The sequence below is a fragment of the Pteropus medius genome, unplaced genomic scaffold (genome assembly GCF_902729225.1).
Source record: "Pteropus medius unplaced genomic scaffold, Ma_sr-lr_union100, whole genome shotgun sequence".
Lineage (NCBI taxonomy): Eukaryota > Metazoa > Chordata > Mammalia > Chiroptera > Pteropodidae > Pteropus > Pteropus medius.
In genome coordinates this window covers 7,930,834-7,956,235 of record NW_024350924.1, presented here as the reverse complement: position 1 = coordinate 7,956,235, position 25,402 = coordinate 7,930,834, and the positions used below count along the sequence as shown (strand labels likewise).

The window sequence follows — 25,402 nt, the reverse complement described above, 5'->3', positions numbered from 1 at the left end:
GCAATCCGTGAGGTCAACCAAGGGTTGCCTCGCCTAAAAAAAAGAAAAATTAATTAATTAATTAATTTTTAAAAAGACACAGAACCAATAACTGATTTGGCAATTAGTTAATTGAATTAACGGGTGCGAGAGAGACACTCCGATCATTCCAGATTCGAGATGCGCCCTTGGGTGTGGTGCCTGACCTTTCCAATTCTGTTTCCTCACTTGGAAAATGGGAAGTAATAAGCCTAATTCATAGGCTCAACACACTTAAAAGTGCTCAATGTAACAGCACCTATCTCAGGGCCGTGTACAAAATTGATTTTCCACGAATACTGGTTTTCTTTCTCACTTCCTTTTCTTCTTCTCGGGCCATGCCGCAGAAGGGCTCTTCCGAATTCTGGGGACTTTGCTCTCGGAGATACTCCTGCCAGACACCAAGAAATTTGGGATTTGAGGCTTTGGGGACAGGATGCCCTCCCGTGATACATCTCCAGAGTTTTCACGAAGGAGTGACTTCTGGGCTGCATAGGTCATGTTGGGGATTCATGTGCCAATTCTTGTGTTCTTAAGTATCTGAGGAAGAAACTAGGGGTCCCTGGTGAGGTTCTAGAAGTTTCCAAGTGAGGTCTGCCAGTACAAACCATGTTCTTTTGGCCCTACTCCAGCTCGGGGCAAGTGAAGGATTCTGGGATTTCCCATCAGCCTCTACTTAAGATCTTGTTGCTTGCCATTTAGAGACCCCAAATTTTTCTCATTTTCCTATCGTGATAGAGGTCACCTAGGCTTTAATGTGACTTCAGGAAACGCTATTCCGATTCTCCTTTTTCCCTGGTTGAGTTGAAATGGAAAAAAATCTGCAGTGCTTCCTCCCAGTGTCCTGGCTGGATGACCAGGTGGCACGGGAGAAAACAACACTTGAAGACAGAAAAGCTGCCGTGTAACATGTCCCTGAGAACCACACTTTGGAAAAAGTAAGCGGACTACGAGAGCTGTGGCCTGGAGAGCTGTTGATTGAAAGGCCGACATCTTTAGAGGCTTAGCTAATTAAGAATTTAAGAGCTTTGTTAAATCGAATGTTCCCTCTATCTCTGACTGGCATTTCTTGTGTGTTATTGCTGAAAAGAGACTTGTGGCTAATTCATGACATTCTTACACGTGAATAATAATGAACTATCCCCGCTTCCACGGTCACGACACCTGATCAGGACCGATGCCACTCGGAAAAACCAGAGCAGGTCTGAAATTCTTCCTTTGTCAACCCGTTTCCCTTCTCCCGGAGGGTCAGCACTACAGACCAGTCGGATCCTGAGCTCCTGGGAATCCTAAGGCCGGATCAAGGTCATTAACGATCGGCCTGCAGATAACCTAAGCTTGGCCTCTCGGCCCCGGTATCCTCCATCCCGACGGGGCCTTGTCAAGTGCTGCGAAACGAGGAGCCAAAACTTGGAAGGAAACCGAGTTCTCCCACAGGTCCTCTGGGCGAAGGGAGCCATTCACTCTCCTGAATGGTGTCTCTGCAGTGAGAACACTGTCCCTTCCCAGCAACCCCACTGGGGTGCAGGATGGGGAATGGTGATCAAAGCGGTAACAGTGGCAGATGGTAGGGTCACCCCCAGGCTGCTCGGCCCCCAGTCCGTCGATGTAATCAAGATAAGCAAGTCTGCGGTCTTACAGGAGATGTGATTCAGTGCAGCACTTGGAGCCAAGTTATAATTATTATAATAGAAATTCTCATACAATGAATTCCTAATTATGGGATAACACAGTTCATGCAAGGACACCAGAAACTGCAGAGCACAGATAATCCAAAAAGCTCATTTCAGATATATGTTCTTTTTCATCCAACATTTATCCAGGGCAGCGAATTTACCCTCTAATGATAATAATTCATGATCGTCATCAAAGAACGCAAACTTTGTTAACTAGGTATGGTGATGGAGGGTAACTAGACTTATTGTGGTGACCGTTTTGCAGGGTATACAAATGTTGAATCATTATGTTGTACACTTGAAATGTTAACATGTCATATAACATGTTACATAGGTCAGTTACATCTGGGTAATAAAACTCCATGTTTATGCATGGTCCTTCCACATGCGTCAGCAGTTTTCAAGGATGTTTTTACCAGCAGAGAGATGGTTTCAAATCTTTGGAACCGCGGTATGTAAAGCAGATAAACGTGGAGCTGCTCTGGTGGAGCCAGGCATGGTGGGTGGGGGCACAGAGCCCCACCCTGGGGGCACCCCACCCTCCTTCCTCCCATGGCTGTGGCTCTGGAGGGACCGCTGTGGAGGAACACGATTCCAGAACCACCGACGTCCCTTAGCTCTCGACTCTCACATGCCCTGTGGGTGGGCAGGTCAGGGATGGATATCCTTACTTTATAGATGAGAAGAGGTTCAGGGAGGCTGCGTCACACAGGTAGTAGTAACCTGTGGAGCCGAGACTCAGGCTCAGTCTTCTGATGCCAAATGTCATGTTCTTTTAACTCTATGCAAACCCTGCCCTTGGCTCACTACCCCAGGCTCCTCTGCCATGGCGGGACACCATGAGAAAATTCACCGAAGGAGAATTAGGGATAAGGTACACCTGCTCAGTTAGAGAGCGAAGCCTCCCTTGAGTTGAACTGCCCTTTCCCCATTCCGGAAGTGACAGATCAACCACAGTCTGATGATGAGAGTCAGGCTGGAATGAGAGCTGTTTTCTTTTACTGATCGCCTTTAGTGATTGGAATTTCATTTCTTAATAATTTCTGTCACTGCTCGGTTATGTCTAAATATTTAGGCAGATCTGTGCAGAGTGGATTTGTCTGTTTGATGTGTTATATATATTTACGTATGCTGATGGTCTGTCAGGGAGGAAGCCACGCCACAGAAAGCAGATGTGATCTGACAGTTATCAAACGTGGCTCTCACTGTTCCCAGCATTCCTTGTGTCTCTAACAGGCAGAACTGGATTCTGCCGTCGGACGACAGACTCCTGGGGGACATGATCCCTTGACATTTACCTTCCATGTGCACTGTCTGTGAAATCTTTGGCATATCCATGGCTTCAATTACTATCGCAAACTCTGGTGAGCCTCAGTTCTACATCTTCTGCCTAATCTCTCTCTTAAGTTCCAGACCCACACTTCTAATTACTATGGGGACAAGATCGCCTTATGAGAAGGTAGTAACCAGGGGTGGTCAAACTCAGACTCTGATCCACTGATTCTTTTCCCTGGAGTGCCTTCCCCATCTCCCTTTAAATCAGCAGGAATGATACAAATGAGAGGCTGAGTTTAGACTTCTCCCCAATAAGAGCACATAAGTGACCAAATAGCTGACATCTATAAGGCAAAGAAAAATTAGACAGAAAAGTAGAGGTAGCTGAGGAATGTTACTGCTAATAAAAGAAAGAGAATAAGCTGAATTACTCATACTATATAGGATAGATGGATTTTAAAAAATTGAAATAAGTCTAATATTCATTATCAAAGAGGGACATGGGATATTATTAACACGAAGTGACTATAAATAATTTTTAAAAGGTCAAGTAAAACTACTAGGTAGGAAAAATAGAACAGTTTAATTAGGGAACTCAACTGAAGAGATAAGTAACAGAATAGATACAGATAAATTGGAATTAGTGAATGAAAGATTAGGTTGAGGAACAATCTCACGAGGCATCAGGAAGATATAAAGCAAAGAAAAATGTTTCGGAAAAGGTAAAAGTAGTGAAAGCCAGAGGTAGAAATTTTAACATCTGTATCACAGGAGTCACGGAAGGAAAGAAAACAGGTTAACGGAGGGAGATGTGATTGGCCCCCAGTTAATAACATCTCGCACAGTGGAGAGTCAGTCCCCTCTCGTGCTGATGCTGAGCTTCATCACGTGCCTTACGTCGACCAATGAGGCCTCAATAAACGAAGCTAGCAGAGGCATGTTAAGTACATGTGCTTTTGGCGGTGGGGGGCGGGTAATGCGCATGTGATCACGTGACTTATTTTGACTAACGTAACATCAGTAAATCTGAAACAAGCAGAGGCTTAGTAAGCGCTGGTGCACACTCTGAGAGCGCCCGAGCAAGCCTGTGTCTACCCTCCCCGGGGACGAAAGACCTCATGGAGAGAGAGGCCCGGTCAGTCCTCTCGGCTTCTGTCCTTGGTACTGCTTTTCTTTTTACGGTCTTTACTCTCTTTGACAGAGAGCGGGAAGAAGGGACACCCCAGTATCACCTTTGCTATCCATTCATTCACTCCCCCTCACAGCAGGCCTCTCGACTCATCTAATATTCACACAGCCACCCTCTGCTGACCTGGGATTCTACTTTCCTGTCTCTCAATGATGTCGGGACAGGCAAGGTTCCATCCAGGGCACTTCTCCGTTTAAAGCTTCAAGAAATCTTTCTTTACTCTGACTCTCTCTCTGAACTGGACACATGCCACCACAAGCCACCATTTGGAGCCTGAGTAGACCCCTCGCAGGCTGGGTGGGGTCTGTTCGGCTTCAGCACTTTTGAGGGCGAAGACTCATTAGTAATCTCTAAATTCTCTGGCCCTTAGAACTGTCATACGTTCTGTCTCCCCTGCTGCCTTCTAGTCTGGTGGCTTCCTTCTCGTTTGCTGGTGTTGCTGTCATCGTTGTTGTTTCTATTTTTGTTGGGGGGAGTCAGGAAGATGAAAAATCACACCACCGCAGCCACTGTCCTTCCCCCCTTCCCCTCCTAGTTCCGAATTTCATCAACAGGGCAATTTTCTGACACACTAATTAGACTGATAAGATCCGTTCTCACTCAGATACTTTCAAGAGCTTTCTTTTCGCCACCGGAAATCCCTGAGGCCCTCTATCGAAACCCCCTCTACAGCTTTGTTTCTCCCTTCGCACACAGCTTTCTCTGTCCTGGAGAACCAATGAGGCTCCTTCCTGCCTCCGCCTCTGCTCAGAACGTTTCCACAGCCCCGATGCCCCCAGCCTTCCCCTCCAGCTCCAGATCTTCACCAACCCCAGGGACCAGTACAGTCTCGCCTTCTCCAGGCCTTTCCCTCATCACTGTAAACAGCTCCATTTATTGAGCACTTATGTCTAAATGCCAAGCACTGCAAAATACTCTACCTATAGCATCCTAGATCGGTCCTGGTGAGAATCCTATGAGATACTACAGTTACACTGTAAGAAAAGTGAAACTTGAGACTAAATATAACTTGGAGAAGGTGACACGGGCAGTGGCAGAATTGGGATTTTCAGCCTACATTCATTGCATCTTCGGAGACTACGCTCTCGATCATTTTGCTGCACAGGTCTCAGAGACCGTTAATTTTTTTGTGAATATACTTCTAGACACTTCTTTTCTTTCGTTCTCTTTTTAGATATACAAATACATGTGCGCTCTCTCTCGCTCTCTCTCTCTCTGTCTCTGTCTCTGTCTGTCTCTTTCTGTCTCTGTCTCTCTCACACACACACAAAGGTTTTGCATAAATTTTCTATAAAATTTGCTTAAGTCACTCCCTTGATTCTTAAAATTAACAGCTACAGAACCAGGAGCAGTCCTGTCTAGCTCTGCCTTCCAATTAGATTTTAAATTCCTTGGTGGCCTCTGGCTTCCGGATCTCTCCCTTCACTACAGTTAACTCAGCACTGAGCACTTAGCAGGTGCTTTATAAATGCTTCTTGACGGGCTGAAATACAAAGGATTTAACTGGAAAAGGCCAATCTGCAGCTATAGTTACCAAGAGATTGTCACAAAGGCCCAGGGGGCCAGGAGAAATGTCTGTTTCCTCTCTCTGGTCCCACACTTCCAGGTGACTTTAGGCAGAAACTTAGGTGGGGAGATTAAGGAATGAAGTTCCTGTCTCTGAAGCTGTGAAGGGGGTGGGGGGAGGTGTATGTCATGCCTGTCATGGTCATCGGCCCACCCCCCGCCCCGAGGAGGGAGGTTCCCAGGAGAAGGAGGTAACATCTATCCACCGCTCAGTTTCCTGCAGAAGCTGGGCCACACATGGACCAAGGATAATTGCCGAGAGGTGGAGGGGGCAGGCACAGGAGAGCTGGTCCTTGCGCTCACCCAGCAGGATGCGAAAAATTCAGCTGGGTTCTTTTTATAGTCTCAATCATCCCTGGTAATGAAGATTCTGCAATTAGAACTCAGCTGGCGGTTGTGTTGGGGACGTGTGAGGCAGAACAGAGTCCCGGGGCTGCGGGAGGGCAGCCTGTTCGTCAGGAAGTCTTGAAAGTGCCGCTGGGAACACGGGGTGTGATGTAAGGACGAGAGCTATTTTTACAGACCATTTTCTAGTCATTATCGCTCCTTAAATAAGTTCCACTTGGGCATCACAGCTTTAGCATTTTATTTCGACTACCTTCCGCTCTCAATTATCTATACAAATGGAGGGGAGTATTAATGCAGGTAATAGAAACAGCCACACTGCATTTCTGCAAGCCACCACTAATTTGGAATTTATGATCACTTTACCTAGCTTGATTAGAATTTACTTGTGTACATCTATGAAGAGCGCATTTGAAAAATATTCGAAGTGGATGATTAGCCTACTTAGGAGAACATACTGTTTTCAAATTCATAAGCATAATGATAAGTAAAGTTTTACTGAGCACTTACTATGTGCTAGGCACTGTGCCAAACCCTTTATATGTATTATCCATAATCCTCTTAGTCACCTTATTAGATAGGCATTATTATCATAGGCATCATTTTAGAGCTAAGGAAACGGGTCTCTAGTCCAAGGTCACACCATCAGTGAGTGACGGGTCCTGGCTCCAAAACCAGCCCAAATTGACGTGGACTCCCTTATTCTAAAATGTGAGGCAGTAAGCTGGTTACACGCCAGGCTCTTCTGATGACAAAACAGCTCTGGTCGCCTCTGCATGGCATCGCTGTTAGCAATCCGAGCTCTCATCGCTGCTTTTGCAAAATCTTCCCAATGAAGGATGAGGGGGCAGCGTCAGTTTCTTGCTAAAGCACGAAGTCTCCTTCTCATTCCTCGCTTGGGTACATACCTCCTGGTTCCTTCTCTATTGAATTTAAAACTCTCACTGAAACTCCTACACTATGACAACCATTCCATCTCTCTAAATTGTATTATAAAAACAGAAAACACATCTGCTCAAATTGACATTTCTATCCTGACACACTTATTTGGTGAGCCACACGCAGCAGTTTGCTGTTGGACTCACATCTATACAGACTAGGCTGATTCTGCCTGTCCCCTCTTCAAGAATAATCTCTGGGGCCACTTGTAGTATATAGACTGCCAGGTGCAGGGCACTGAAGGACCCGCAAAAATAAAAATGAATAAGGAGAAAAACTTACTGCTTCTCAGTGCTCCAGTCGTGGAAAACAATGATCCATCTAATACTTCTTAGAGAAAGGGTAACATGGACAGGCCCATTCGTGAATATCTGAACTTCGTCCTGTCACGTGAGGAGCAGTGCTGCTCTGTGGATACATGTGACTCTGATAAAATGTGCCAATATTCTAGATCAGGCACAACCATCACAAAAGATGAGCAAACACCGACACACACACACACACGCGGCTTCTGCACAGAATATATCGCAAAATCCTCTTCTCCTTGCTCTAATCCTGAGAGTCGACAGTCACGATGCGAAATTCCATTTATGTTTGTGGTTACAACAAAGCGGCGAGCCTTTCTAAATGGTATGGTGTGCCAAATCCTAGGAATTCACAAACTGGTGATGCTTTCTTCTGAAGATTAGACCAGAGAAAGTGGGCTGCAACTGACTTAAAGATTCAAGTGGTTATTCTAAAATAAGATTTTTGGATGCTTTATAAAATCAAATCTGCTAATACTGCACACACACACACACAAAATAATTTCACTAAAGACAAACAACTGTGAAGAAAGGCTAGTTTGGCCTCAGGCTGAATACTTAGTTTTGCAGAAAGACGGCTGTGGTATAATAGAAAAGCAGGTATGGTTTTAAATATTGTGAACTCAGCTCCTCTAAGCAGATTATCCAGAACACACCTTTAATCTCGGATTGATTTAACCTCCGGTGGATTTACTGTACCCTCCTTCGGTCCTGCTACATTCAGTGGAGGTGACATGGAGAATACAACTTATTTTAATTCAAGCAAATCTATTGTGGGAAAAAAGCTATATTAGAAAGGATCATTGATTATATTCTAAGGACAACTATCCAAAGCCCTCACTTTGCGATCATCTGCTCTTTTGAATAATAATGTGCCAATGTTCACTGCCATTTGTGTGGATAATCGAGAGCTGACTGTCCATAAATTATGCATGAGAAATACCGGCACGTAGACATGCAGAAGTCGGGGCGACGTGAATAAGTGAGCCCGACTTCACTTCTGGCAAGTCAAGCAGGTGGCCCGAGTTCAGGTCTGGGCTGGGCGTGGCGGTGGACAGGTCCGGAGTTTGAGCCCGAGTCTAGGGGTGGGGGCTGAGAAGGGTGGTCTGAAGAGGTAAAGTGAGCGGAGCAGGCGAGGGGCAAGAACCAAATCAAACAGCTGGACATAAAGGGCCACTGCTGCGAAAGGGACAACGAAGAGCTGCTCAGAGCTGCCACCGGCCCGCGTGGCGGTGTTCGGGAGCTGGGACAAGGATGTGCTCTGTGTGGTCACGACCTGGCGCCAGAGTCCAGAGCCAGGCAAGCACCGCGGAGGCTGGACCTCAGCCCCCACTCGTCCTCTGGGCTGGGTGCTGTGCTCAGGACACCACCTGCACAGTCAGAAAAGGTCACCCTGGGGTCAAGGGGAAGAGCCTGGAGAGATCCTCAAGGGACGGACTGGGAAATTTTGGGAAAATGTTATAAAAATAAAATGAAGAGCGATACATACTTAGCATGAAAAAATATATATGAGAAGAAGTAAAACTTAAAATCTCCGTCTTCACAAAAGTATCCACTTTTGACACTTTTTTGAACACCTTAGGAAAGATTTGTATGAATGTACTAGCATATATATATATATACACACATATATATTCACATAATTTGAATGTATATAACGTATTCCTATTACACATACTTTGTGCACCTTTCTTTCTCCATTTAATGTATTTTGAAGTAATCTCGGACCAGTGTGTGCTGGCCAGCGCCTTTCTTTTTACTGGCTGCATGATGTCTCACTGCACAGATGTTCTCGAGTTTATTTCACTCATCTCTCGTTATCGGATATTTAGATTTTTTCTCATGTCTTACTATTTCGGTACTTCAGCACATATCCTTTATTGGTTTATTGGTTGGACGAGGAGAATTAAATGGAATCATGCCGCTATGTCTAGTCCAGGGTGCTGTGACCTAAAAGCCACCGTGAGAAAGCTGGCCTCACAAATCTCCTGCCTTCTACAGACTTGACTAACGGCAAATGCGAAGTGGGCTTTGGGACAGAATAACATGGCAGCGCACTGGAGACGAAGCTCTCGTTTCTCGTGGGTCTGATGCACACCGGGGCTCCCTTTCTAGAGACCCATAGGGTGACGCGCAAACTCGCCCTGCAACGCCCACCCTCACGCCAGCCACGAGAGGGAGAAGGCCCTCCTCTACCTTACCCACTGGCTGGATGCGGACAGGGACAGCCACCAGAACGGCACTCTGACGGATACTGGCCTGGAGGGGCATCTGCGGGTCCAGATCCTCTTGGCCAATTGATTTCCACGAGATGGGTCTTTGGAGAATCCCTCTGACTCCGTGGTTATGATCCATGTCAAAACTTCTGTGCTCTACTTATACTTTCTGTGAAGGATGGAAATATGAATAATGCTGGATTGTGCCTGGCTCTGCTGCCAGTTTTCCTAGACCGAGAAATTGAGGAAGAAATTACATTAACAAACTCCCTTCCCCCTGAAGTTTCAATCAAATGATAGGAAAGCAATCTGTGTAGTAATTGCAACGGCCTCCCCTGTGCCCGGCAGAGAAGAGGACAGTCACACCTGTAATGACACGTGGGCCCATCGGCTTCTGAATCACAGGGAGGTTCATCCAGGCTGCACCGTCACAATCAGAGGTGGCACAATATACCGGTCACTGGGAGACCTCACGTTGTTCTTGCTAGCAGAGGGCAACAGGAAATAAGCTGGCGCCTGGACAGTGCTTGAGTTGACAGGGACCTTAACCAAGGGCTGCTTGGTAAGTACTGTGAAGGCCCCATTGACCAGTCTTAATTATGAATGGAAGCCTTGGTTTCTCCAATGTCTAAACAGGAGATATAATGGCCGGCGTCCTTGCCCTAAATCCTCAAATCAAAGGATCACAAGACTAATGGATGCTAATGGCGTTAACGGATCATACTTTAGGGGAGTCAGAGGTGTTCTGGGGAAAACACTTATTCGCAACCTTTTAAGAGTGTCCTCCCACAGAGCCCACTGGTACCTCCATCAGCCATCTCGGTCTGATGCTCAGAGGATTCATTCATTCTCATGACCTAGCGTAGCATTTCTCACGTTCTTACTGGTAAGGCCAATGAAATTAAATGCGCTCTTTCCTTTCTGCGATGAAATAATATTTACCTCCTAAAGAGGAAAGAAATCATCACCATCCTCGGGGCTCTGATGGAACCATATCCTGGAGTCTATGACCTGCCAGCAGTCACAGGATTCCGCGGTCCCCAAGTCACTCTCCTGGAGCCCACCTGCCTCTCCACTGCTGGGTTACCTCCGGTTCTGTCCAAGGCCAGCACATCAATGAGATCCTGGCCACTGGACCTGCGCATTGTCCAGCGGGGCTGCTCAAACGAGAAGTCAGTTTTATTTCTTTTCTGTTCACCCGCAGCACGACTTCCTTCCTGGTGCCTCAACGCAACTCTTATCTCTGTTGAGCTTGAGGTTCCGCTTGGTCCTTGTGCCGGGCCTTGTCACCTCAAGGCGGGGCGGGGCGGGGGGGGTGGTCATGTGTGAGGGGAGCCGGCAAGCAAGCGCTGAGTGAGAGGCGTCAGATGACCGCCAACGATTCCACATGAACTAAGCCATCTTCACTATGAGACGCTGCTGCTGGATGGCGTGGCCTTCAATGCTGAATTTCACCCTGTCGCCCTGCATTGTTTGTTGTATTTTGGTGTGTGTGTATGATCAAGTCAGTACAACCCAATTCTCACCTCCTTTTCAAAACCAAGGAGCTAGCAGGGCCACATTCCTTCTTGAGGCTCTAGGGAAGAATCTGGCCCTTACCTCCCCCAGCTTCTGGTAGCTGCTGGCATTCCGTGGCTTGTGGCTGCATCATTCCAGTTTTCAAGGCCAGCATCCTCAAGTCTGCCTGTGCTATGTCTTCACATTGCCTTCTCTTCTGTGTGTGTCTTATCTTCCTCATCCTCCTTGTATAAGGATGAACACGTATAAGGACACATGTGATTGCATTTAGGGCCCAGCCGATAATCCAGGATAATCTCTTCCTCTCAAGATCCTTAATTTAACCATATCTGCAAAGACCCCTTTTCCAAGTAAGGTAGTATTACAGGTCCCAGGGATTAGGATCTGACATCTTTGGGGGACATTATTCAGCCCACTACACATGCTTCTTCTAACTATTTCCCATGTTGCTGTGTATGCATGATAAGTGTCTTATAAACGCTCTTTTAATTGACTCAAACCTTTATGGAAATGAAGCCCCCAATACCAAAAGATAAGCCCATGTGGACCTACTGGACAGGACCTCACAGCAGATTTTCCACTTCAGGATAAAGACAACCAACACGTGTTGCATGTAAGACACTGTCCCCGGCTTTTCCCATATTCTGACTCACTGAATTCTCACTCTAGCTTGTGCCACCTAGTGGTGTGAACCCCAAAAGAATGAATGGAGAAAGACTGAGGTAACCAAGTAGAAGAGGAAGTAGGAAGGTGGTTTGGGGTTATTTTTCTCTTGCTCAGAATGTGGAGGATGAAATCAAAGCCAGGACTGGAACAATGATACCTATTCCTCCTGCACGCCCACCCATTGAATCCTACCCACATAAAGGATAAGTCTCATGGACACAGCACCTCTGAGCACGATGGTCATGGGCATACAGAGCACGCCTGGAAGAGGGTCCTCACAGGCAGCTTTCCTCTCGCTGACCAGTCAAGAATTCCAATTCTCCCGTGAGTCTGGGACAGACTGCTGAAGGAGTAGCCGTGTAGCGGATACGTTTATAAGTCAACAGAATATACCTTAGTCTCTCCCAAGAGAGAAAAACTGGATTTGGCTTTAGAAGATAATGACAAAAATCCAAGAGGAATCTAAAGTTTGGGGCTAGAGGAGGAAAATGTTTAGATTGAGAAAAGGATTGGGAATAACAAGATTGTAGAGTTACTAGACACCCAGGGACAGGAAAAGTGATCAGACAGAGGGAGAGAGGAGAGAGATCTGTTCCCGGAGGACAAAGGATAACTGTGTCCACAGGACTGACATCCAGACCGCAAGGGGTGGAGCTTGGGCAGCCAAGTGCAGGGAACTGTTGTGTGTTCTTCAGTTTCAAGCAGAATTACCTTCACGATAAAGACTCTCTCAACTTCCGTGGATGCTTCCTCCACTTCCTGATCTGGCGTGAAGCCCAACCCTCCCTGACTACACTTCGGCTCCGATAGCCTGCGGAACAGAGGCTGAGAATTTCTCTTAGTCCCATGAACCAAAGAGCAAGAAGGTGGGAGGGGAGTGCTGTCCCAGGTTCCCACGCTGCTTCCAGCCCAGTACTACTCTGCATTCATGCCACGTGGCTACGTTCTTCTCTACGCTTCGTTGTCACTACCTGCCCCCATAATCTTGACGACAACCTCAGATTCACTGGGTACTTTGACACCTCGCTTAATTTCTCTCTTTTGCAGACTCTGCCATCTTCCTAGACGCCTCTGCTGCTGGTCCTGGGGATGGCAGGAAGGGCAGTGTGGTACAGGGAGAGTCCATGGACTAAACGTCATGGGGAAGATGTGGGGAGTGTGTTCATGATCGGGACTTTCTCTTCCCAGCCAGAACCAAACCGACCCACAAACCCCCACACCCCCCCGAGTGCGAGAGCTGTGGGGAAGAGAGGGAGCATTGCAAGGGTGTGGAAGGCGATGGCCCAGGGCGCAAATGACTCAGGCTCCTGCTGGTACATCTGTCACAGCTGGGGAGCCAGTCAGCTGCTCGGGGAGCAGTGAAGAAGGGGCACGATGCTAGGAGGAGGGGTGTCCCAGCAGCAGAGGCTCCGATGGCTGCTCTCTCCATCCATCACTTGAGCTTCTGCTTCACCAACTATAACTTTGTGGAGCTACATATCCCCTCCGAGGTGGGGATTCTGGGAGACTTTTAGCCTTGATGATTCTTAACCTATGGATTTAATGTGTGCTATGTATTTTCTCTATAATAACCCCGCCTACAAGTTAAACCAATAGAATATGTAGTGTGATTGCGTAAGACACCACTTGCCCCACTTAGCAGCGTCATCAGTGCTCGCTCTAGGATGGTGATTCTCCTTAAAATGCTGACTTTCAGCCCTCTCTTAGAGAGCGTGACTTTGGACTTAGACAATGCTACTCCTTATCCTGCTGTGTTCATTTCTATCTCTATCTAGTATGTCTACAGTATATCTACATTATGTCTACAGTATATTCACTTGGGTGTGTGTGTATGTGGGTAACATAACAAACGTATAGAAAGGTTTTCTAAACAAAAGTGTGATTTAACAGTTAGTATATAGAATTCACTTCCCTACTTTTCTTCATAGTTTCAGTCTTAAAAATCCTTTAATTTTGCCTTTTTAAAAAATTTCATGTAACTTACATCACGTAGTACGCGCCCCGTTCTGCTTGGCTCTTTTCACACGCTGTCTTTAAGATCCATCTTCTGTGTGTCAGACAGCTGTTCTTTCCCCCCGTTTCTTACAGTCCAGCATTTCGTAGTCTGTTAATTTGTTATTTACTCCATGCCCGACAGACGTTCTGGTTTGCAGCTATTATTCGATACCGCTACGAACATTCTTAGATACGTTTCCTGGTGCACCTAAGTGTATGTTTGATGGACACTACACCTTGAAGGGGAATCACTAGGTGATAAATGACATGCTTCTTGTATTTTACTCGATGATGTCAATCTGCTTTCCATAGTAACTGTGCCAGTTTATACTTCCGCCCGCAGCATATCTCGGTCCTTGCTGTCCAGTGCCCTGTCACTGCTTGGTGTCGGCTCCAAGCACTAGTGGTGAGTGCTTATCCACGTGGCTCTGTGTGCATTTTCTTACCAACTCATAAGCGAGTGCCTTTTTGTGCTTATTGTCTATTTGGGTTCCTCTTTTTTGGGGTGCCCGTCCAACTTTTCTGCCCATGGTTTTTAACCGTGTATGTGTGTGTGTGTGTGTTTTATTTGTAGGTTTCTCGGCATTCTTTATGTGTTCTGAACACATGCCCCTTGTTGGTTGACGCATTGCAAGGTGTCACTCCCAGTGACGTCATCTTTTCTTTTAGTGGTATACTTTAATGAAATGATGTCCTTAATTTTGACGTAGTCACCTTTTTCAAAGTTTTTTTTTAAATAGCAAGTACTTTGGTATCTTGTTTAAGAGATCTTAGCTGATCCGGAATTCATAAAGATATTCTTATATTATCTGCTAGAAGATTTATCATTTTGCTTTTCCTATTCGATCGCCTGGAAATGATTTCTGTATATAGTTCAGTGTAAGAGTTTATTGATCATTTATTGATCAATTTTTAAAGGATTCTTCTATTTTTTGGTGAAGTTGAGCTTCTGCTCCTTGGTTCTACACTCTCACATCTGAGGTTAATCGAGGTGGCAATTCTACTGAGTTCCTAGACAGAGGAGCGACGAACCAGGTCTTTAAAATACCAGAAGAATTTATACATATAATAAGATTTATACATGTAATACACACATCCGTACAAAAAAAAATGAGTGACAGTGATCTATCAAGAACAGAAAAGGTATCCCTTTACAAAGAGATAGAAAGCGGTGACAGTGACGGTGACTATGTTTCAAGAGGCGGCAGCAGACGGGAAACGACCTGTCTGTTGCAGGACCGACTGTGGACAGAGAAGTCACGGGTCTGACATTTGGTAGGTGCAGTGGACCCTCACTCTGTTTCCTGTCCAGAACAAGATGCCTCTTCTCAAAGCCTCGCGAGAATGTTTGCCTCGTGAGATCAGGGCCTCGTTGGCCTTGTGCATCACTCTGTGTTCTCCATACTTGGCATGGCTTCTGGCACAGCACAAGCACTCAATACATATTTGTTGAATGAAGGAATAAATGAAACACTCCTTCTAATATCATGGTTTAAATGGGGGCTATCGTTTTTTTATAGGCCACTAACACAGACTAAATGATGATAATAATGATAACTTCTGTTTCTGACTTCCTGTGTGCTAGACAAGATATTAAATGACTGACATTTGTATCTCATTTTATTCCCTGAAACCACGTTACAAGGTTTTCAAGGTTCCAATCTGAAGCAGTAATGATAATAGCTAATAATTATGAGTTGCTTACCCTGTTGCAGGTACTACATAAAAGCTGCACGCTTTACCACACTTAACCATCACATAAAACTTATAAAGTAGATGCCATCGATAGCCCCCATTTTACGGATAAGGAAACTGAGTTAAAAGAGCTTAAGCAACTTGCCCAAGATCATACGACTAGTAGGCAAGGAAGTCAGCGTTTGGACCTCTTACCCACCATGCTGTCTGCCTCTCCTAAGACCCTGTAACTCTTACCTCAGAAAGAAATTCCTCAGTAAACAAGGCCAATTAGAGCCCTTCTGTGGGACCCTTCAACTTGAGACTATTCTTTTCTGGTGGGGGATGATGCGAGGCTACGCGCCGCTGACAGCCACACCCCCACGGGGTGGCAGATCCCACCTGCGGTAGAACAGAACGAAGCTGACTGACAGAGAAAAGCACAACAAAGAGTGAGGATCCGGTGGCTCCTTCACTCACTCTCCAGTTCTTCCGTTACGAAGCTTCCCAATAAATTACTCCCTTCCCTTCTTTTCATCGCGCCCGAGCTAGCGCAGTCTGGGTTCTTGTCACCGGCAACCAGAGCAGTCTTCGCTAACACAGAAGGCTGTGGTGCTCTCCCAAATGCGCTCGCGTGGATGAACGAACGTCAAAGCACCGCAGAGTTGAACACGACTGTATTTCCCGACTTTCCATTTGGTGCATGACTGTGACGACGTTTACTAAAGGGCCCTCTGTGGGTTTACTAAGTCTGGTCTTGTTTTGGCAGTGCACATTTTCCCAGTGAAGGAGATGGCCCGATATATACTCTTTTAAACTAAGGGTTCCTCCCCGCCACCCCCACATGCTGATTTAATATGTCTGAACGCAGGCTCTTGGCAGGAGTCCTTCTGGGCAAAACGGTCATGAGTCCTGGGCTCCCACAATGGATAGTACGGTTATATTTCTTCATTAGCTTTTGAGACTGTACTTTACAGCTCTCTGGGTCTCAGTCACCTTATCTGCAAGGGACCTTCGGGACCTTTAGGGTCCTTTCCAACTCCGAGCTTGGCGCCTGGAACTGAGTCATATATGAACTCAAGAGGCACCGGTGGTCGTTTGCGCCATTGGTCTTAGTGTTGCTTGGATAACACCCGTGACCCCACAGTGTGCCACCCTCTCTTTCTGAGCTCACCTCTTCGATGTCCCCCCAGGAGTTCTGCAGGATGGAACACAAGCTCTCGACATGCTCCTCAACAAAGGATTCATTGACCAAAAACTGTAGGTTCTATCCCACTCGGGGATTCACAGTGCACGCTGGCAATTTAAAGGCTGTAAGAAGTTTCGGAGTAAAAAAAAAAACTTGCGTAACTTACGTTACCTTAGGATTTTCCAAACTTGTTTGGTCACAGGGCTCTCTTTTAGCAAACATGCAAGTTGACACTCTGTTTGGACACTGCGGATTTAACATCTTCCCTCAAAGTCTCTACGGCAATGTAGACATCACGACTGCCTTAGTCTGGGTGTGTTTAAAATGGAATAATGTTATCTTTCCCTGTCCTGCTTCGTAGGTGTAGCTTCCTGTGAACTGAGAAGCGATCGTTTGGAGATTACAATCACCACTACTCCTTTCCCTGAACTCTAAATGCTACAAAGATTCTCTTCAATTGACCAGAAGAGGGAAGCAGAGGATCTGGGATGGCATCTGAGGCCCCTGTCACAGCTTGGGCACGAACCTAAGCTACCGCGACAAGGTCTAGGAGCTTGTCTTGAAAGGGTCGCCTCCCGTGCAGAGCAAGCCATTCGCGTTTCCACCACATCATCCGCAGAAAGTGGGGTCCCGTTCCTGGGGGTCCTCACCTCACACCTGCACGCATTTCCCAGAGCTTCCACAGGGAAAAGGCTTCCTTAAAGCTGGGGAGCACCAGGAAATCGATCAGGAAGAGACTGATGGAGACGGCAGGAAACAGTGAGGTGCAGCCAGCAGAGGGGCGAGCCTGGAAGTCGCGACAATGATGGTCAGAGCCGAGGAATCCTCATAGCTATGTGTTCGCTCCCTCTGATCCCCACGAGCAGCCACCAGCCGCCACCGCTCAGCTGGGCTCAGAGCAGAGCAGTCACACGCCGAGGCATTAGCCGCAAGCGGTCTTAAAATGGCACACCGATGATCACCTATGTCGCTTGTTTGGGGTGACAGGCATTCTTTGGGGGGTAGTAATGGGCTTGGGCCCAAGATTGGGCCCAAGATTCTGAAACACCAAATCCTCGCCAGAGCCATGCCCTCACCCACGGGGTCCACAAGACAGACACCACGCTCCGAGGACAGGGCCAGACGAACACGTGCGTTTTATTGTGGAGTTTTGGCCTCAAACACGACGCTAGGTCGGAGAGAGGCTGCGAGTGACCACTGAAGGACTCTCTTTCTTACTCTAAAGGCAAAATCCAACATTATAAGTGGACACAGTGACCTCCTCGGCACCTTTTCCCCTACGTTTATACCTCTTTGGGGGGCTTCTATCTTTTAACTTTCTGACGGCAAGAAAAGATGAACCCAAGCATTCTGGGAGTGGGGCGGGGGGGAGTTTCTCGTAGAAATCTGGCACAGAGACGGTGTGAGCTGCTGACTGCAGCCCCGCTCAGCACACCGGAGGCACGAGAGAGACACTCCCAAGACCTGCGCACTCGTAAGGATGATGTAGCCAGTAAAATGCCTGTGAACTTGACTCATCCTCCTTACCCTCGTCACTCTCTTCCTGGACGCGTGGGTGGGAATTAATGGATGCAGAGAGTGAGGTGAGGAAAATGGAGAGGGGAACGCAGAGGAGGCCACTTCTTTCTCCTCCCACCCGCCTCCTCCTCCCTTTCTATCCTGTTGCCTGTCAGAGCCCCTAATAATAAACGAGGGTCACTGTGTTGAAATGGCAGCACCCACCCTGTGTTCTCTTATATCTCTTGCTTTCTATCTCTTGGTGGCTCTGGTGGGACTTTTTACTTCTCTTCAAAGGGAAGTCTTAGGCACGTTGGTAGAGACAGAAATCCAGGCCCTAAGATGGGATCTTAATTCACTCACCTTCCTAGCACCCTGCTGAGGAAGAGATAAGACATCTTATCTTATGTCTGCTTATCACAGGGATACAGGAAGCTGAAACTGTAAAAGAAGAGGGCATTTCAACTTAGGGACTCTGCCCACTGATACCTGGGATCCAGTCAAAACCTTGGGACTGTGACCGATCTGTTTACATTTTCCTCCCTTGAGTTGGGGGGTGGGGGGAGTGAAGGGAGGGCGCACAGGGGGTATGAACAGGGGGTGAGACTCTCTCTTAGGCATAGAGAAGAAATTTCCTGTGCAGTTGTTCAAATCTGAAAAGAAATCATAATAGATTTTTGACTCCTAGGAAGAAAACCAACATTTTCTGAACATCTATTATGGCCTACATTGTTCTGGGCAAGTTTCTCAGAATATCTGTTGGGTTTCTGAGTTGTAAGAAACAAAAAACAAATCTGATCTATTTAAAGCAGAGGAGGAACTTATTTAAAGGGTATCAGATAATTCGTAGAATTGGTAGTAAGAGTGGCCAATCAGGCTCAGATACTCTCTAGTCAAAAATCAGTTCCAAAAATCGAACCATCCATCTTCGGTTAGGGGCAGACTATTCAAGTTCGTTCAGGGTCCTTCGAAATGATAAGTTGGATAACTTCTGCGCTACCTAGGATGACAAGATATCCTGTGCCCAGCCTGTACATTTTCCTCGTCAGGTCTGGAAGCACAGATTCTCTAAGGAGCTCTGGTTCATTTTAACACAAAACACTACGTAGAGACCATAATCTGGGCCCCAGTAGTCTCTTTGTATATAATATATATTTTATGTTTCATTAATATTAACTATAAAGTAAATTAATATTGATATAAAATACATCATAAACTCATAGTAATAGTTACAATTCAAATTCTAAGACTACAGAATTTCCACTTAGCCTTTATTCATCTTACATCTGTACTTCCTTTCTCCCATATTAGAAATCTCAATTCTCATAAATATCTGTTATGGGCTCAGATGTGCCTGCCCCAAATTCCTATGTTAAAGCCCTAACCCCAATGTGACTGTATTTGAAGATAGAAGCTTTAGGGAGGTAATTAAGGCTAAATGAAGCCATAAGAGAGGCACCCTAATCTTATGAAATTAGGTGTCCTTACAAGAAGAGTAAGAGGCACGAGGTGTGTGTGTGTGTGTGTGTGTGTGTGTCTGTATGAGTGTATATGCACATGCAATGGACAGGCCACGTAGGGCCCAGCAAGGTGGCAGCTGTCTACAAGCCAGGGAGAGGTGCTTCACCAGAAACCGACCTTGATGGCACTTTGATATTGGACTTCTAGGCTCCAGAACTGAGAGAAAACAAATTACCGTTGTTAAGTCACCCAGTCTGTGTCATTTTGTTACGGCTGCCCGAGCAAACTAATACAGTACCACGATTACTCATTTGCTTTACCCCATGATGCACACACAATAATACTATTGCTACCATTAATACGATTACTGTAAATGGTTTTAAGATTTTTTTTATGTAATTAATTTGGTCCTTAGGGTATATGATACTAGAGATACAGTCAAATTGCCAGGTTTTAAAGTCACTTTAACTAGTTTCTTTCCATGTGGTTGTGCCGCCATTCAAATATAATATAGGGTCGTTTCTTTTTACTTTTAGAAATTGCTTTTTAATTTTTAATTTTTTTCATAATTATTAAAATGTTACATAAAGTCAAATCTAGAAAGTGTGCTTTATTTATAGAATTCAATCACTAGCATCCATATGCTCAATTATAACTGTTTTTCCAGAAGATTTAAATATTTACGTGATCATACAGCAACCTTTGCCAGAGTGTTAATTTGTTCTTCTTTCTGCTTACTTTTAATTTTTTTCTCTTTTTACTTTGTGTAGTATAAGTTACCACAGGGTATCTAGTTGTAGACTTTTTTAATCCTTCTGGAGACTTAGTGTGCTTCTCGAATCTAAGGATTTTTTTTTTTTTGGAACTACAGCTATTTGCTTCATCTCAGTCTATCTATTCCTGACTCTTAATTTTTTTTTCATAGTTTTTATCCCTTTACACTTTGTGTTACATTCTAGTTAATAGTCTCAGACTTACCTCCTTAAATTGTGTTTAAATCTATTTAATTTTTCCTTTGAATTTTAATTTCCATCTTTTAAAAAATCTACCTCCTTTTATCTCTTAATCATTAAAAAAGTACTTATTTTTATAGTCTCTTCAGATTGCTATATAGTCTATATTTGCGATGCTTCTTATTCCACTATTTGTTGAGTCTACTGACTTCCCTAAATTGTGGATGGCTTCGTCACAGTAATATTTTATTGTAAGGTTATCTTCAGTGGGGGATGTTTCCCTCCTTTGGGCTCTGTTTGTATTCTGGATCACAGGTCGGCAAGCTTCTCTTTCTCTAAAAGCCAGACGGTAAATATTTTAGTGTTTGCAGGCCCCATGCAGTCATCCAGTCTCTCTCTTTTCTTATTCTTCTTCTCTCCTTCTCCTTCTACCACCCTTTGCAAACGTAAAAAACATTCTTAATACAAGTCATACAAAACAGGCCCTGAGCCTTATTTGACCCCTGGCCTTAGTTTGCCAACTCCTGCTCTTTCTTTTTTTTAATTTTTTTCTTTATTATTACTTATGCCTACAGTACCTGGTCTTCCTAGGTGGTCTCCCATCCAAGTACTAACCAGGCCCAACCCTGCTTAACTTCCAAGATCAGACATCGGGCTTTTTCAGGATGGCATGCCCATAGACTGTGAACTGTGGCTCTACTGGGACACAAACCCAGGACCTTGAGCGCGTAAAGCAGACATGCTAACTGCTACACTTTAGAACCACATTCGCCATCTTCTGCTCTTGATGTCAGAAGCATGTGCTTCTGTCTGCTGAGGGTCCCAGAGAGTTACTAGCTCCAAACCAGTTTTACACTAATTTTTTGACTTGGGGATGCCTACACCACCAGGGTAGTGAACAACTGGGTACCACACTCATACAAACAGGCTTGAGGTTTTGGTTTCTAAAGGAAGAGTTATTGTCTAATCAGAGTTCTAAGATGATTCAAAGTTTCTTATCTTTTTTCTGGTTCATGGAATGGAGTGGTTCTTGTTTCAAATTCATTGGGGAGCACTCTTTGAGTTATATATTTATTATAAATATTATTATATTTCTATAATAATCTTAGTCACAGCCTCCCACCTTATGCAGGCCCCAAATCATATATTTTTGATTTGGGGCCATTAGAGCCAATATCGGGATTTGATCTCCCCCCTCCCATTCCCTAAGTCATCACTATATCAGCTTTTAATTCTGGTTTCAAGTTCCTGTGTTGTTTATGTAAATAGCGTTTTCTTTCTTTCTTAGGAACCCAGCTATTATTTAAATAGTATCATGTATATTCTACCATTTCTCGATGTTGAGTGAAGCAAGGGGTCCAAGTCAGTTTATTCTTCCAAGTTGCCAGAGTAACTCTGAATCAGAAAAAGTATTGAATTTTATCAAAAGCCTTTATTCATTCATTGTGATTATAAAATAGGTCTTATATCATGTTACATTTTTTTTTCTTGAATTTTAAGTTATTCTTGCATTTCTGGTATAAAGTTTTCTTGTGAGTTATTTAATATACTGTGAATTCAATTTAGTAGGTTTATGATTCCAGATGCATAAATAAGATGGGTCTGAAGATTGCTTTTCTGCACCTCCCCCAATTTTGTTTTGTTTTGTTTTGTCATATTTGGTATTATAGCTATCTTAGTTCTGTTAAGAAATTGGGTTGCCTTCTACATTTATTTTTAGGTTTATATGTGTTTATAAAAATTTCTTGATTAGATGCTTATCTCTTACATTTCTAAAACAACTAAATCTGAATTTTCATATCAATCCTGTTCTTTTTTTTTTTTTGCATTTATTTATTTGGGTTATCCTTATTTTTCCTTTCTTCTTTTTAAATAATTTTTTTATCTTTATTCTAACTTATTTTTTAAAAAATTTTTTTAGATTACCACTTCTCAAACTTCAATGTGCGTATGAATCATGATTATACATGATTTTCATTCTTCAACGATAAGAAAATATGGAGCTATTAATTTTTGCACATGCTGCATCCAGTTCTGTAACTTTGACACACAGTATAGGTCGTCTCTCTGCTGGAATGTTCTTTTCCCAGATCTTCAGTAAGTGTTTATCATGAGAATGCATGAAAAGTGTTCTCAATTTCAATATTTTAAAAATAGCCCGTATCTGTCATAACGACTATTTGGAAGTTTGCCCTTCACCTCGAGTGGTGTTTATTTGTTTGTTTAATTTCCAGTTTTATCACTTTCTGATATGAGAAAATGGTTCATATAAATTTTACACTTTAAAACGAGTTCATCTTTGTATCTTATTTATAATAACTCTTTAAAAGTGTTCCACAGAAGCTGAAAAAGATGACATATTTTCTCTTTATAAAAGAAGAATTCTATGATTCGGATTTTCCATGTTTTTGACAATTTTTGTTTATTTTACCTGTCAAAGTTTGAGATATGTGTGTTTAAACGTCTCTCACGAATATCATATTTCAAGCATTCTTTTTCTTACATTTCTAACATACTTTGTTATTGGCACAGAAAGCTTCCAGCTGTTAGATCTTTATTGTGGATTGTACCTTTGTTCAGTATAAAATGTTTTTCTTTGACCTGAATTCTGTTTATCTGAAATAAGCCACCCCCAGCTATTCTTTCTGCTTTGTGTTGAAGAGAGAATCTGGGACCTCCAGAGCTCTGATGGCTCCTGATGTGCAACAAAAGGTTAAAATGATATCCCAAGGGCCAGCTGAATTCGAATGGGATTTAGTGCAATGCGTATTGTGTATTTAAAATGCTTCTGTGATAGGAAAAGAGAGAGAGAGGGGGAGGGAGAGAGAGAGAGAGGATATATTGGTGAGTCCTCCAGGAATGCTGAAATTATAACTTCACTAGAACCCGAAACTGCATACCTGCCAACCAGCTTAGATATGTCCTACAGTGCCCAGACATCAGGATAGGATGGTCTCCAAAGTGGCTGCAGCTGGAACTCACCCTGGACACCGTAACTGACCCTCTTGCGGAGACGCCCCTGGCATTGACCATGATGTGAGATAACCAGGCAAGTTCCTAAACATCGCGAAGGAGCAGGGCGAGCGGCGAGGTGCAGGCCCGCCCCAGGCGCCAGGCAAAGGGCCGCTCCCCTGACTCCCTCGCTTAGTCTGAGCGGCAGTGGTTTGAGACACCCTCGTCCACGCCCACCTGACCCTAGTCGTACTGAGGCGTGGGGGTGGAAGACGCTCCAGAAAGTTCTTGATGCTTCTGTGACGGGGCAGAGCCCTGAGAAGCCATGGTGTGTATTGTGTATGGCGATACACGATGCGACGCGTGTTGTGCATTTCATGAAACGAAACGGAAAACGGCGTTCCGGTTTGGCTCTGCGGCATCTGGACGTGGTAGCGAAATAAGAAGGCGATATGGTAGTAGCAGAACCCTGGCTGAACGGCAGAAGACCCATGTGTGTTTCCCTGTCACTGTCACCGACTTGCCACATGTCCCTTTTCACGACGTGAAAAACGGGCGTGCGCATGGCTGGGGAGCAGTCACTTCTCAAGACCTTCTGTGAAGGGATGAGGAAAATGTGCTAGTTTGTGAAGTGTTGGGAGATGTTTGGAAGAAAAAAGCAGTTAAAAAAAAAAAAAAAGACAAAACAGTACCACTGAGCTGTAATGAAAACTGTGATCTGCCACCAGATGTCCCTTCCCTTTCAGTGAAGGGCTGGCTGTCCCAGTTGCTGGGAGATGTTGGCAGATGACCCTCGGCTGCCTCCAATGTTAGCCCCACCCACGTTAGCCCCTGTCTCGGGGTGGCCCGCACCCAGTGACTGATCAGAAGGGGACATAAAGGTCTTGTCATCTTGTTCCAACTCAGGAGACCCTGGAGGCCAGTCCAGGGCAGGCTTCAGAGGCCTTTGTGACAGCCTAGCCGCCCTAAGGGCCTGCCCACGAGCTGCTGGAATGGTAGGTAGGAACTATTTATTTCTTCACTGTTCTTTCTCCAGAAACCGTAAGCACATCTCATTCAGTCTAGGCTCGCCTCACTTTAAGGAAACACTATATTTGAAAATGTGGATTTTTTTTTTAAGGAGTTCCATTGGAAAGAAACTTTAGCAATGGCGATCACTAATTTAGTACTTACTATGTGTCAGGTCCTACTAAGTGCTTTATATCCATGAGCTCATTTGATTCTCAGAACGATCGTCTGAGGCAGATACTAATACTAGTTTCATTTTATAGCTGTGAGAAACTAAGCTTAGAAAGATTAAGTAATTTTCCCAAGTTTACATCTAGGAAGTAGTGGGGTAAAATTTGAAATTCAATTCTGTCTGACTTCAACAAATTGGCTAACTAACAACCATACTCTACCACCTCTTAAAACTATGCTACAGCATGCTTCTCTCTAATTCCTGTAAATAAACTAACTCATTTGTAGCACTAAGAAGAGATATGGCTTTGCCTAAAAAAGGATGGGAGGGGGTATGCTATATTTTCTAGGAAAAAAGGGACACCAGGCACTGCATAAATATTAAATCCTTCCTCTTGGTCTATTTTCTTCCATGTCCAGGAAAAGAATTGAAAATAGAATAAGTGCTTCTCAATATTCAAACAGAATTTATAAAATATTCAGGACACTAGGGTCCACAGAAAAATAGGTCTTATCTGTTTCCCAAAAGGTAGGGGGCTGTTTGTAATTTCAGCGACCTCTGTGGTTTATTCAGACAGTATTAAGCAAAACACTTTTCGGTCCCTGCCGCCTGAGCCCTGCAGTGTTCCCCCATCCTAACCCTGCCCACCGTGGGCTACGCCCTTTGAAGCCCTGACTTCATCAGTGGCTGCCGTAGCTGCTGAAGAAATCCATCTCCGACCCTCAGTAGGCAAAGCAGAAGTGCCTGCATTTCCACAAGGGCACTAAGTCCCCTTCCACCGAGCTCCA

The 25,402-nt window shown here is 44.7% G+C and overlaps 1 protein-coding gene, 1 long non-coding RNA gene and 1 pseudogene across 3 annotated transcripts in view; all 3 read right to left on the bottom strand.

The window, feature by feature from the left end:
* The window catches only part of LOC120585097 (uncharacterized), a 53,647-nt gene extending 41,552 nt beyond the window's left edge, over positions 1 to 12,095 (bottom strand). Inside the window, exons 1-2 of one of the 2 annotated variants that reach the window (XR_005648221.1) lie at positions 11,129 to 12,095; positions 9,515 to 9,698 (exon numbers count right to left, since the gene is read on the bottom strand). This is a non-coding gene — a long non-coding RNA (uncharacterized LOC120585097). Of the gene's footprint in view, positions 1 to 9,514; positions 9,699 to 9,895; positions 10,724 to 11,128 lie in introns of those variants that run through there. The other variant, XR_005648220.1, reaches the window with a different exon arrangement.
* MAN1A2 (mannosidase alpha class 1A member 2) overlaps positions 1 to 25,402 on the bottom strand; it is a 266,574-nt gene that overhangs the window by 151,390 nt on the left and 89,782 nt on the right. The gene's annotated exons all lie outside the window — the stretch shown is intronic.
* On the bottom strand, positions 21,049 to 21,164 carry LOC120585277 (uncharacterized; annotated as a pseudogene).